Consider the following 13,848-nt stretch of genomic DNA (forward strand, 5'->3'; position numbering starts at 1 on the left):
TTTGGAGGAGGAAAACAAGAAAAAAAGTATTCTGAATCCCAGAAGCCAGAACAGCAAGAGGGATCGCTGCGCAGCGAAAGCAGCAATCCCTCTTGCTGTTCTGGCCTCTGGGATAGCTGTGCAGCCTGCATTCGCTCCATAAGACGCACACACTTTCCCCCTTACATTTTAGGAGGGAAAAAGTGAGTCTTATAGAGCAAAAATTACGGTACTTCCAGGTTTGCGGCATTTGGGAGCCGATTTGTTTGGCAACTAAGCCGTTCGGGAACCACGGTTTGACTGTATTGTGCTCTGGAGAGTAGCACCCAAACCAATGGTTTGAAGTTACAAGAAAAGAGATTCCAACTAAACTTCAGGAAGAACTTTCTAACAGTAAGAGCTGTTTGACAGTGGAATACTTGGGAGGTGGTGGACTCTCCTTCCTTGGAAGTTTTTAAGCAGGGGTTGGATGGCCATCAGTCAAGGATGCTTTAGCTGAGATTCCTGCATGGGGTTGGACTGGATGACTCTACAATCTCTACAATTCTATGATTCTATAGAATAAGACTATTCAAAACCACTGCATTTAAGGAAAGGAGTGTAGCCTCCCCTTTACTCAGTCAAGGCTTTCCCCCTCCACTCCTTTACATTTATGGCCTAGTTTTGCCCCTGCCTCAAGCGTTCTATTGTAATGTTGGTGTCATTTTTGCTAATACTGCCTCGTGTCTAGAAGATACAGACTGGTTTCAGCTGCCTTTCATCCATGGTGGAGAACTGCTTGGAAGCTTAATAGCCCTTCCCAGAATCAAAGAGCCTGAAACCAAGAGTGAGTTGTAAACCTGGATGGACACAGCCGTGTATTTTTTTTTTTAATAATAAAAAAAACAGTCAAGAAATTTGGCCCAGATAGAAATGGATGCCAACTGAATAAAAGGCTGCTTTGTGTGGCCTGACCTTGTAGTTCACAGCAGCCAATGAGAGTTTTCTCAAGGGCAGGGGTCAACATCTCAGAACTTCTGTACATGAACCTACAACATGGTCAGCTTTGTGGTTCAAATCATCCCACAGCAAACACCTTGAGGATACCAGAGGGGTAACCGTGTTGTTAGCTGGCTGCAGGAAAACCAACAAAGAATAAAAGCCTTGTAGTGGTTGTTACTGAGAACGAGCAAGGTTTGAATGGCCAGCTGAATGTTAAACCTGTGCCTGCATAAAATGTTGTTTAACATTCTGCATGGGTGTCAGGGAACTGACATCGGAGCCAGAAGTGGAGGCAGGGCTCCCAAGCGATGCCGGAGAAGGGCCAAGCAGGGAGAGAGGGAACTCATCGGCTGGGGAAGGAAATCAGCATAACACCAGGGATAAAGGGGGGCGGATGGGAGAATCGGTGAGGGGGCTCCAGGACTCTTCGCCGGAGACCAGCGGGGAGAGCACAGGTCCTCCGCTACCCACACCCACCCTGCGCAGAAGACTTATGCGCAGGGAAAGTAGGCGTAGACTTGGCATCAAAGAACTTCTTTGCTGGAAGAAGTTCAAGAAACGCCCACTGACGGATTCTGCTAGCGACTGAACAGCCACGAAGTGAAGGGCTGTCCAGCCAGGAAAGGTTTAACCAGGCTACCTAGCCAGGAGTGGCGGCAACTTACACACGAGCAACCCCATATAACCATTACAATGGGAGAAGAATTTCTGGGTGGAAACCATGCTGAATATTCTAAACCTGAAGACAGACCTGTTTGGTGAAGCTTTTTAAAGGTTTAACATTTTACTATGTTTTTATATATGTTGGAAGCTGCCCAGAGTGGCTGGGGCAACCCAGTCAGTCAGATGGGTGGGGTACAAACAAACAAACAAACAAACAAACGTAATAACTGGACATTCCCCCCTGCAAATGGCACTGCAGCAGAGATGGGGAATGAACCACAGCAAAATGGTTTTTGAAAGAAGGGGAACATTAAGGGGACTGGGGAAAACGTTCCAACTCTCCTTTTGGTACAAAAATTCAGAGAAACAAGTGTGAGGGTTATTTGCTAAAAACTGTTGTTCTCATTCTTTCCTTTTGAGTTTACAAGGAAAACAGTTTGGCTGGCTGACAGCTCCTTTCCAAGCTGTTTGCAATCATTGCAGTCAGGATACAACTTTGGAAAAAGAGCATGCTTACTTTCTTCTGTACTTCATAAATACAAAAAACTCCTCCAGAAAGTGGTCACTCTCTCCTACATATTTATTATTACAGTGGTGCCTCGCAAGACGAAAAGAATCAGTTCCACGAGTCTCTTCGTCTAGCGGTTTTTTCGTCTTGCGAAGCAAGCCCATTGACGGCTAAGTGGATTAGCACTATTAGCGCTATTAGTGGTGGCTTTTAGCGGCTTATCGGCTTAGCGGATAAGCAGATAAGCGGCTTAGCGGCTTAGAAAAAGGGGGGGGGGAACCCCGCAGGAACTCGCAGGACATTTTCGTCTTGCGAAGCAAGCCCATAGGAAATTCGTTTTGCAGAGCACCTCCAAAACGGAAAACCCTTTCGTTTGGCGGGTTTTCCGTCTTGCGAGGCGTAGCACTGTACTTAGTTAAAGTCCTTTCTATGGTTTATGGCAACAGGCAGGTACTTTGGTTGGCCCAGGTGCTCAGGCTGGATATGAAAGCCATGTTGAGGGAATGACTCCCATTCATCACCTCTGGTCCAAACATGGGGTCCCTCCTTTCAGGAGAGTGGCATGGAAGGTATTATTACAGCACTGTGGTTTAGGCAGGGGTAGATATTCTCACAGAAAAGTGAGAAGACTTTTTAATATCAGTGCTGTCATTTTTAAAAGTCATGCCTTCAAATTCCAATCTTTAGGTTAACAGTCACTATTGCCATTTTCAGACAAATTGCTTTTGACAAATAGTATGTTGAGCCAATGAAAAATCCACCCATTTCCTACTTTCAAATGTTTATGAGAAGGAAAATAATATTGTTTGTGGCCTTTTCTTTTTAATATGCTTTAGAAAGTTTCTTTTCTGCTCGGGATCAAGAGATTTGGAAGCAACTGGTGCAGATTTGCATAACTTGTGACCCACTAAGTCAACAGCAGCCATGCTTGTAACTAAATAAACCTGTTTTTGTTCCTGACAATACATGGCTGGAAAACTGTGATTATAGCTACTATCAAAAGACAAAAGACACATCAAAATGATGCCTTTGTTTTGACTAGTCGGTGTTGCATATGGAAGCTTTTTTGTTGTGCAGATCACTTCCTCACGATGGATTTTTTTTAAAAAAGAAGTTAAATGGAAAAAATAATCTACTCTTGCCAGTAGATTGAGGCTGCACACACACAGCCATTTGGAGGACAATGTAGTTTTCCAATTTGGAATCGTCTATGCTCATCCTTGACATGCCACTTTCAATCTAGATTGATTCTAGATCCTGCTGTGCTCAAGGATGGGAGAAGTTACTTGATACACATTGAAAACTCTTCCCTTTTCCTGTCTGAACATGCACCGGAAAAAAGTGAGTGGTCTGCCTCCACTGGTTCTAGAAATCGTGTCCTCATCAAGGAGGGCACGTGTTTCCAGTGAGATCTCCAAGACTGACCTCACCGTTTGTGTGGGTGGAAGCGATTGGATAGCCACAACAACCCGATTGGGTCCCTCGGTTGCTGGGAGAATTCTGGCCAATGGGGTTGAGAGAATTTGCAGCCGGGGGGCCTATTTATGCCGCTGCATGTTGCATCAAGTTTCCTCTTAGCGCCTCGAGCATCGGATCACCCGCCCATCTTCCCTATATTTAGGGTTTTGCTATGACCTTGCTAGCTAGCACACGCTAGCAAGGTTATGCTTAAAATTCTACAAGGAAGGCTCAAGCAGTATGTGGACCAAATTGGACCGAGAACTCCCAGAAGTGCAAAAATTGCAAACATGCGCTGGATTATGGAGAAAGCTAGAGAGTTCCAGAAAGACATCTACTTCTGCTTCATTGACTATGCAAAAGCCTTTGACTGTGTCGACCACAGCAAACTATGGCAAGTTCTTAAAGAAATGTGAGCGCCTGATCACCTCATCTGTTCCCTGAGAAATCTCTATGTGGGACAAGAAGCTACAGTTAGAACTGGATATGGAACAACTGATTGGTTCAAAATTGGGAAAGGAGCACGGCAAGGCTGTATATTGTCCCCCTGCTTATTTAACTTATATGCAGAATTCATCATGCGAAAGGCTGGGCTGGATGAATCCCTAGCCGGAATTAAGATTGCCGGAAGAAATATCAACAACCTCAGATATGCAGATGATGGCAGAAAGTGAGGAGGAATTAAAGAACCTTTTATAGAGGGTCTCCAATGTTCCACAGGTGCTCCGGAAAGGGTTCGGGCAACTGTTGCGCTCCAGGTGCTAGCGACCGGAAACGAGACATCTGAAAGTGAGACAAGGCATCCGCTATATCATTATTGATCCCCGGTATAAATTTGGCTGAAAAAATTATGTTATACTCAAGGCACCGGAGAACGAACGACCGCAGCAGGGCCGAGACCCTCGCAGATCGAGATGATTGCCTGGCCAGTATGTTCGCCACCGCCTGATTATCGGTTCTGAAGCACACCCGGCGATTCTGGAATTCCTCCGTCCAGATATGCACAGCCACCACTATGGGAAAAAACTCAAGAAAAGTGAGATCTCGCATGATGGCCTCACCCCCTGGCTATCGTTGAGCGCACCATCGTCCCCTGAAATACAAGCCAAAACCCAGGGACCCTGCTGCGTCCGATTGGACCTGGAAATCTGATGACAAGTTAACCACCTCTTGCCATAGGGATACTCCATTGTAACGGTTCAAAAATGTAATCCAAACCCCTAGGTCCGCCTTAACTGACTTGGGTAGTCTGACCCTATGGTGTGGGTGCCTGAGACCTACAGAAAGCCTGGCCAGGCGGGAGCAAAAGGGGCGTCCAGGGGAAACTACCCTGCAAGCGAAATTAAAATGACCTAAAAGGGATTGTATCTGTCTAAGAGTGACTTTTCTTAATGTAAGGGTTTCATGGATTATTTCAAGAAGGGCGTCTATTTTGTCCTTAGGTAAACTGGATGATTGAGCAATTGTATCCAGCTCGATGCCCAGGTAAGTGAGGCGTGTGGTGGGGCCCTCAGTTTTATCAGCCGCGAGGGGAACACCCAGGTCCTGCCTGGGCCAAAGCTGCGAAGGCCCCAAGCAGGGAGGCACATTCCCCGGTATCGGACTTTCCCACAAGGAGAAAGTCATCAAGATAGTGCTTGACCCCACCAGAATTAGTCCTGAAATGCAAGGCCCAGTCCAGAAAAGTGCTGAATGTTTCGAACGCCGAACAGGCTACTGAACAGCCCATTGGCATGGCCTTGTCCACATAATACTTGCCCTAAAATTTGAAACCCAGCAACCAAAAATCATTAGGGTGAATCGGTAAAAGGCGGAAAGCTGATTCTATATTGCACTTTGCTAAGAGTGCCCCATGACCAAAACTCCTAACTAATCTTACTGCCTGGTTGAAGGTGGCGTATTTTACTGAGCATAGTTCTGGTGGAATGTGACTCGCGACGGGATGACGAAGAGTGAGGCCGAGGAGGGGCTGGCGCCGCAGCATATAGGCTGCCGTACATGCCCCCTCGGAGACACCTGGTTGGGTGCCTGCCGATGGGCGTGGGCGCCAGCCAGGTGAGTGGAAGGCAGGGGGCTAACGCCCCCTGCTAGAGGTGAAGCTCGGGCTCCCGCCCACAACCACTCCCCTCTCTTCCAGGAGGAGAGTCTTTTTCCCAGTAGTGATGTTTCTATCTATCTAAATTCTATGAAAACATAGATCTTGGGTTCACATTCTCACACACCATCAATGAAACAAGAATCTAACATTTCTTACTTTCTAAATCCTTTGCCTAATTACATTAAGTCAACAAATCTCATACATAACATAGATAGCTTTTTAGAAGAAAAGGCCTTTGCAAAGTAAAAAGGAACTCAGTAAAAAACAGCTTCAAAAGAAGCCTCTTCAGTTTACACCCCCCTTTCCCAGCCAGCTGCTTTTCCCATTAGCTTTTCCCAAAATTTATTGCCCTTTAACTCTCTCAGTAGACCTTAAACCTTAGGAATGGCTAGAGTCTGATGGGAGGCACATGGTATTATTTTCTGTTAAACAATAAATCTTACTATTTACCAACTCTTAATTAGTGTTTTTGCAGCTTGATTGTATTCTGTAATATGTAGGGTCAGTGTAACATTTGCTCCCAGTCTGTAATTCCCTTTTACAACTTTGAGAAACTTGTCTACTGCTACTGCGATAAATCAGGGGGACCCTTGTTCAGGAGAGCAGGAAGATAAACAACTGCCAAAGTACTTAGCCAGCTGGTTTCTGCCTGGCATGAAACATACAAACATTTGCAAATATATCTTTAAGCTCATTTTAAAATACAAGCCTTGATCAGATGCCTCAGGGCTACTTTTGAAGGTGGCTCAGAAACGACAACTAATCCAGAATGCGGCAGCTAGACTGGTGACTGGGAGCAGCTGCTGGGACCATATAACAGCAGTCCTGAAAGGCACTGGCTCCCAGTACATTTCCAAGCCTAAGTCAAAGTGTTGGTGCTGACCTTTAAAGCCCAAATGGCCTGGGCCTGTATATCTGAAGGAGCATCTACACCCACATTGCTCAGCCAGGACACTGAAGTCCAGCGCCAAGGGCCTTCTGGCGGTTCCCTCACTGAGAGAAGTGAAGTTATAGGGAACCAGGCAGAGGCCTTTCTTGACAGTGGAACCCTCCCTGTGGAACGCCCTCCTGTCAGATGTCAAGGAAATAAACAACTATCTGACTTTTAAGACATCTGAAGGCAGCCCTGTATCAGGAGGTTTTTAATGTTTGAGGTTTTACTATGCTTTTATATGTACTATAAGCTGCCCCGAGTGTTTGGGGAAACCCAGTCAGATGGGCATAGTAGTAGTAGTAGTAGTAGCAGCAGCAATAATAATAATAATAATAATAATAATAATAATAATAATAATAATAATAATTCACTAAGAATGGTATCAATTTTGATGATTTGTCATTTTTAGTAGAAGATCAACAATTTTGAATTTTAGTTCTTTAAGAAACTGAGCCATGTGCCATCTGGACCTGGTGACTTGTTAATTTTAATATATCAATGTGGGATAAACGGGTAACAAAAGCTTCGCAGAAACAAGATCTACCCACATTGGAAGAGTGGCAGATGCAGCTGATGGACTATATGCAACTAGCCGAGATGACTGGCAGAATCCGAGACCTGGGAGAAGAGAGGATTGAGGAAGACTGGAAGAAATTTAAGATGTATTTACAAAAACATTGTAATTTGTTCGAATGATAAGAAGGATGCTAGATTATAAATAATTGGCCACCACTAAATTAGATCTGAATTTGATTATAAGTGAGGTTAAAGAAAACACAAACCTTTTGGAGAATTACTAGATTGTATTCAAATGAGTGGATATAAGATTGTAAACAAGTTGATAATTTGCTTGGAAAAACTTTTTAACGATGTAAGTGGGAGCGGGAGACGTGAGGGAGTCCAAAGAAGTGATGAAACCACGTTTTGATATAAGCAATGTTGTTTATTATTTGGGTATTTGTATCAAAAAACTTTAATAAATATTTATTAAAAACAAAACAAAACAAAACAAAAGCTTCGCAGAAACAACCATACCTTGCTGTTGTAACTGCTTGCATTACAAAGAAAGAGGAAACCTGTAGTAATAAGTCAAGTTAAGAAATTGCTGAGAGTAGGTGAAAGATAATGCCTTATAAGGTACTAGTAAGGTTTGTAGGTGACTCAAAACCACAAGGGGAAATGGAGGAGAACAGTTCGAAAACTATTGCGCATGCTTAAATAGGCTATGGATATTAGTCAAACTGCACCTGGTGGAGCTAGAGCTAATCAGAATGGTCACGGGATGCATGTAATGGAGGGGGTGCAGACCGGGAAGTCTGTAAACTGCAGTCTCCTAACCAACAGCACAGGGGTCAGCAAACTTTTTCAGCAGGGGGCCGGTCCACTGTCCCTCAGACCTTGAAAAAAAATAATGAACTAATTCCTATGCCCCACAAATAACCCAGAGATGTATTTTAAATAAGAGCACACATTCTACTCATGTAAAAACACACTGATTCCTGGACCGTCCACAGGCCAGATTGAGAAGGTGATTGGGCCGCATCTGGCCCTCGGGCCTTAGTTTGCCTACCCATGCAATAGGAGAATGTAGGAGGCTAATTCGGACAGACAATAGGGCATAAAGTAGCTTTGATGTGAAAAAGACGGGCCCTCCCTCAGCTTGTACTGTAAAGAGGGCCCTCCCTCTTTACAGTACAAGCTAAGGAGCAGCGCTGTCTCGAGAATAAACAACCTTTGGTTTGGCCTGATCTCGGTGTCCGACTCTTTCTTCTCACTGAGCAATTGACTCCCTCTGGGGGAAGACCCCTGGGGCAAATTTGTCCAACAATCAATCAGCCTGAGAGCTTCATTTCTAATCAGAACATCACTCTCATTATTGACTTCATTTCTCATTAGGCGATTCTGCCAGTGCACACAGATTACTGTGACGTTATCGCTACTCTCCATTTCTGCACCTGCCTTGCTTTCTTCAAGAGTTTGAGGTGGTTTTGCATGAGGGCAGCTGTGTCATCCCAGTCACACGGACACAGTTCCGCCATCCTGAGTGTCCTGTTGCAGGAGCGCAACTTGCAAAGTTATGCTGGGATCTAGGCCCTTGCACGGGGGCCTCTTGTCTCAACATTTCAGGTGGCTGCACTGAGACATCAGTTTTCACAGAACTTTCCCATCACATTTGGCCTCACAATTATCATTTGGGAAAGAGAACTATGCTGCCTCAGAGTGGAAACTGAGGTTGGTTGGACATGACAAACTTTGTATTCAGGGTTCAACTTCACCCCTTTGATGGTGATTGCAGGCTCAACCACATTCTAAGAAGTTTCAGTGTGGGGCTGGTTCACACATGCATGTTTGCCACTGAATAACTGCACCATCAAGTGAGAATAGATCCCCACAGGGGACCTTGTTTGCAACCCTCCGCTCACTTGCATGATGGTTCGTAATCTCTGCTTTTGTTAAAAGGGGGAACCTAAGAGGCTAATGTTTGGCTTGCCTGATGCCTCTTAGACGCTGTTGATGTTGGGGAGGGACTTTTGAGAGGTGCAGGGTCTGCCACTGGAGTGGGAACTGAACATCTCCCATAAATGAATGGAACATCTCATGCAAGCGCTTTGGTTCCTGCCCAGTGCTTATCAACTGAGCTAGTTCACTCATCTACTGCCCATCAAGTGTGCAGCAATCAGCAGATGGGCACTCCAATCGTGCATGTGGGAACTGGTCTGCAGGTAAGGTAAAGGTGAAGTCATAGAATCATAAGAGCTATAGAGTTGGAAGGGATCCTGTTACCTCCTTGTAGCAGGTAACAACTATAATCTATTCAACTATAAGAATCATATAGCATTCAGGGTTCTCTTAAACTACCAGGGCTAGGATCTTGAGAATGCTGAGAAACTAGATTTCATTTTTAATGAGAGTGAATTAGCTGCATACAGAGCAGCATTAGCCACTGAGTACTGGCTCAGCATAATGCAATGAAAAGTGGCTCTAAAGCTGACATTAACTGTGCCAAGTTCTGTTTATTATCCCCTGTCAAATAGAGTCACCTCATCCCAGTTTCCTCTATGGCATTGGTCTTCAGTTGGGGGGGCAGGGCCAGGGCCCTCCCTAGTGTCCCTTAGAAAGGAGCCGTATCAGTGCCCACTCTGCGCAATCACTTTACCTTGGTGCCACAGTGCCAGGACAGGAAACTTCTCCTGTGTTGGATCTCGCCACGACAGGAGCATCGCATTGCCACACACATATTTTTTGCTCTATAGGATGCACCCAACCATAAGACACACCTACTTTTTAGAGGAGGAAAACAAGAAAAGCCAGCAAGAGCTGCAGACATGCTCGCTCGGCGTGGCTCTTTAAAGATAGACTGGCTCTTCTTGGCTTTTCTGGGAGGTGGGAGAAGGGACTGACAGGCTGCCCTCCATCCCTTCTCCTACCTCCCTGAAAAGCCAGAGCAAGCTGCTGTGCTGGATTCAGAGATAGCTGCGCAGTCTGCATTCGCCCCATAAGATGCACACACTTTCCCCAATACTTTTTAGGAGGAAAAAAGTGTGTCGTATGGAGCAAAAAATACGGTACATCATACACTCCATAGTCTGATAGGTGATTTTTGTGTGCCCCCCCAGCCTATGCCCTGAGCAGGGGCCAGTTTCATCAACCCTGAGGTACTGGTCAGGGCCCACTCCTAGACTTGCAGCCTGGCCTAGGATGAATTGCACAGCAGCATTGTTGTTGTTGTTGTTGTTGTTGTTGTTTAGTCATTTAGTTGTGTCTGTCTCTTCGTGACCCCATGGACCAGAACACGCCAGGCACTCCTGTCTTCCACTGCCTCCCGCAGTTTAGTCAAACTCATGTTGGTAGCCTCGAGAACACTGTCCAACCATTTCGTCCTCTGTCATCCCCTTCTCCTTGTGCCCTCCATCGTTCCCAACATCAGGGTCTTTTCCAGGGAGTCTTCTCTTCTCATGAGGTGGCCAAAGTATTGGAGCCTCAGCTTCAGGATCTGTCCTTCCAGTGAGCACTCAGGGCTGATTTCCTTCAGAATGGATGCGTTTGATCTTCTTGCAGTCCATGGGACTCTCAAGAGTCTCCTCCAGCACCAGAATTCAAAAGCATCAATTCTTCGGCGATCAGCCTTCTTTATGGTCCAGCTCTCACTTCCATACATCACTACTGGGAGAACCATAGCTTTAACTATACGGACCTTTGTTGGCAAGGTGATGTCTCTGCTTTTTAAGATGCTGTCTAGGTTTGTCATTGCTTTTCTCCCAAGAAGCAGGCCTCTTTTAATTTTGTGGCTGCTGTCACCATCTGCAGTGATCATGGAGCCCAAGAAAGTAAAATCTCTCACTGCCTCCATTTCTTCCCCTTCTATTTGCCAGGACAGGCAAGTAAATGGTTAAAAGTTTGGGTCGCCAAATGCGCACTTCGATTAAAGGTAGCTCCTGGGTCCAAAAAGCCTGAAGACTTTTGTTCTATGGTAAAAGTGGGATCGTGTACTTACACCAACATGGTAAGTTGCTCAGGTGACTTTATGCCTGCAAATTCAGAATGAGCACAGCAGTGAGAAGCCAATTGAGTGTGTGGGGATAAAGAGGGGAAGGCAAATGCCATCTCTTATGCTGCCTATCTTGCGGAGAAGGTCTGGCTGCAATTTAAGGGAGTAAATATTAATGTGGAGGGATGGATTTAGAAGGAAACTCCTCAGCCAGCACAGGCTTACTTCAGAGACCACTAAACTGGAAATGGCGAATTGCTGCCCTCTAGTGCCCTCCATGGGAAGAGACTGATAAAAGACCTGCGTTTGGCTTTATAGATCCACTTCATAAGTGAGAAACTTGTTTCTTTGTCATTCCAAAACCAGGTCTTTCAAAATTGTGCCAATAGCAACTTGCTGACGTTAAGCTCACTGTTTTCTTTCTAAAGAGCTCACATTATGAAGTGCTTCATAATTTCTTATTCCAATTTATTGCTGCAATGCTCCTTTTGTTTCTTCTTCGCTTTGCCCCAATCCACTGGTGTTTCTTTTTCACTGTAGAAGATCTCTTCTCATGTTTCTGTAAAAATGGAAGTGTTTCTCCTTTCCCTTCCCATTTACACCACCTTCTTGTTGGAGGTTTGGGTGCAGCTTTTCCCCCAAGACCAAAAGGTACTGGAACACACCTCGGTCAGAAGACTCACCCCAGAACCCACAGGCAATTTCATCAGGCTGCTGGTGGTGTCTCCTTGCCAGACTGAGGCTTGCTGAGGTGCAGGCAGCCTTTCGCACTTCAACTGAGCACCTTAAAGAGCCCTCCAACATCCCTGGCTCCCGTTGGGGCTTGCTCAGCTGAGACACAGCTGTCCAGTGCCTCAAATGTCAGCTGGGAGGCTGAAGAGCCTCAGCAAAGTCCCACTGTGCCTCTGGCTCATGAGGAGATGCTCTCCAGAGCCCATAGAGGATGTCCCCACTGGGCTCTGGGGAGGGTCTCCTGTGAGCTGGAGGAGCAGCAGGTCTTTGCTGAGGCTGGTCAGGTCTTCCTCCCACTGCCAGAGACCGCCTGAGAGGTGCTGGAATGCCATTCCTGCTGAAAAAAAGTCCTGGGTGCAGCTCAGCTTGCAGAAGAGGGGTTTGCATGAGGTTAATAAAGATAGAGGAATGTGGATGGTGCTGTGGGTTAAACCATAGAACCTAAGGCTTGCCGATCAGAAGGTTGGCGGTTCGAATCCCTGCGACAGGGTGAGCTCCCGTTGCTCGGTCCCGGCTCCTGCCAACCTAGCAGTTCAAAAGCACATCAAGTCCAAGTAGATAAATAGACAGTGGCGTAGCGTGGGGGGTGCAGGGGCCCCCCGCCACACTGGGCACAACACCTGGGAGTTAGGGTTAGGGGCGCAAATCCATGGGTTAGGGGGCACAAATTACTTGCCTTGCCCCGAGTGCTGACAACCCACGCTATGCCACTGTCAATAGATAAAAGCGTATTTTTCGTCCCATACAACGCTCCGTCCCATAGGACACACCTACTTTTTTGGAGGGGGGAATAAAGGAAATCCCCCCCTTTATTTCCCCCCCAAAACCAGGACGGGGAACAGTGGGATGGTGGTGCTGCACCTCCCCGCTGTCCCCCGAGCTTGTGGGGCTGGCCGATGTCTGCCTGGCGTGAGGTGCGCTCTGCTTCAGGGCGCCCCACGCGCCCCCCGATGTGCAAGGCTTGCCGACACCTGCGCGAAGCACGGGGCGTCCTTTGGAGGGCGCCCCGTGCTCCGCGTTGCAGGCTGCCGCCCGCAAGCCTTGCGCTCCCGGGGTGAGATCCCCCGGGTGCGCAAGGCTTGACAACACCTGCGCGGAGCATGGGGCGTCCTCTGAAGGGCGCCCCATGCTCCGTGCTGCCGGCTGCCGCCCGCAAGCCTTGCGCGCCCGGGGGAACTCCCCCCAGGCGTGCAAGGCTTGCGGATAGCTTCCTGGAGCCTGGAGAGCGAGAGACGTTGGTGTGCACCGACGCCTCTCGCTCTCCAGGCTTCAGCGAAAGCCTGCATTCGCCCCATAGTATGCACACACATTTCCCCTTCATTTTTGGAGGGGAAAAAGTGCGTCCTATAGGGTGAAAAATACAGTACCTTCCAGCGGGAAGATAAATGGTGTTTCTGTGTGCTGCTCTGGTTTTCCAGAAGCGGCTTAGTCATGCTGGCCACATGACCCAGAAGCTGTACGCCGGCTCCCTCGGCCAGTAAAGCGAGATGAGCGCCACAACCCCAGAGTTGCCTACCTTTACCTTTAAGAAAGATAGAGTGAGGCACATCCATGTTACCAGACTGTCACATACCTTTAACCTATCAGCTTATTTTTCTATCTCCTTGTTGTTTAGACTGAGACATCTTCGGTTGCATCCTGCATGCCAGTTCCTTCTCCAACTTCCCTCTCTGACCTCAGATCGAGAGGTCATCTTTCACTATCCTCCAAGAGAACAAAGGAGCAAGCATGGCTGCCTTGTTCTTCTTTAGTCTAGTCAGACTATAACCAAAGTTTCTGCATTTCCTACCATAAACAACTTTCTTATTTTCTTGCCTACATCCCTCCCTCCCTCCCTCCCTCCCTCCCTCCCTCCCTCCCTCTCTCTCTCTTTCTCTCATTCGAAAGGTAAAGTCTCCTGTTTAACCAAGACTCACTTGTTAGATACTGCAAATGAAAAGGTTTCCAGAAGTAAGTGATCCTCTTATCCCAATACCCCTCCTGTACGCAGTCAACCCGCCTTTGTT

Source organism: Podarcis gaigeae (genome assembly GCF_964106915.1).
Source record: "Podarcis gaigeae genome assembly, chromosome: 5".
NCBI lineage: Eukaryota > Metazoa > Chordata > Lepidosauria > Squamata > Lacertidae > Podarcis > Podarcis gaigeae.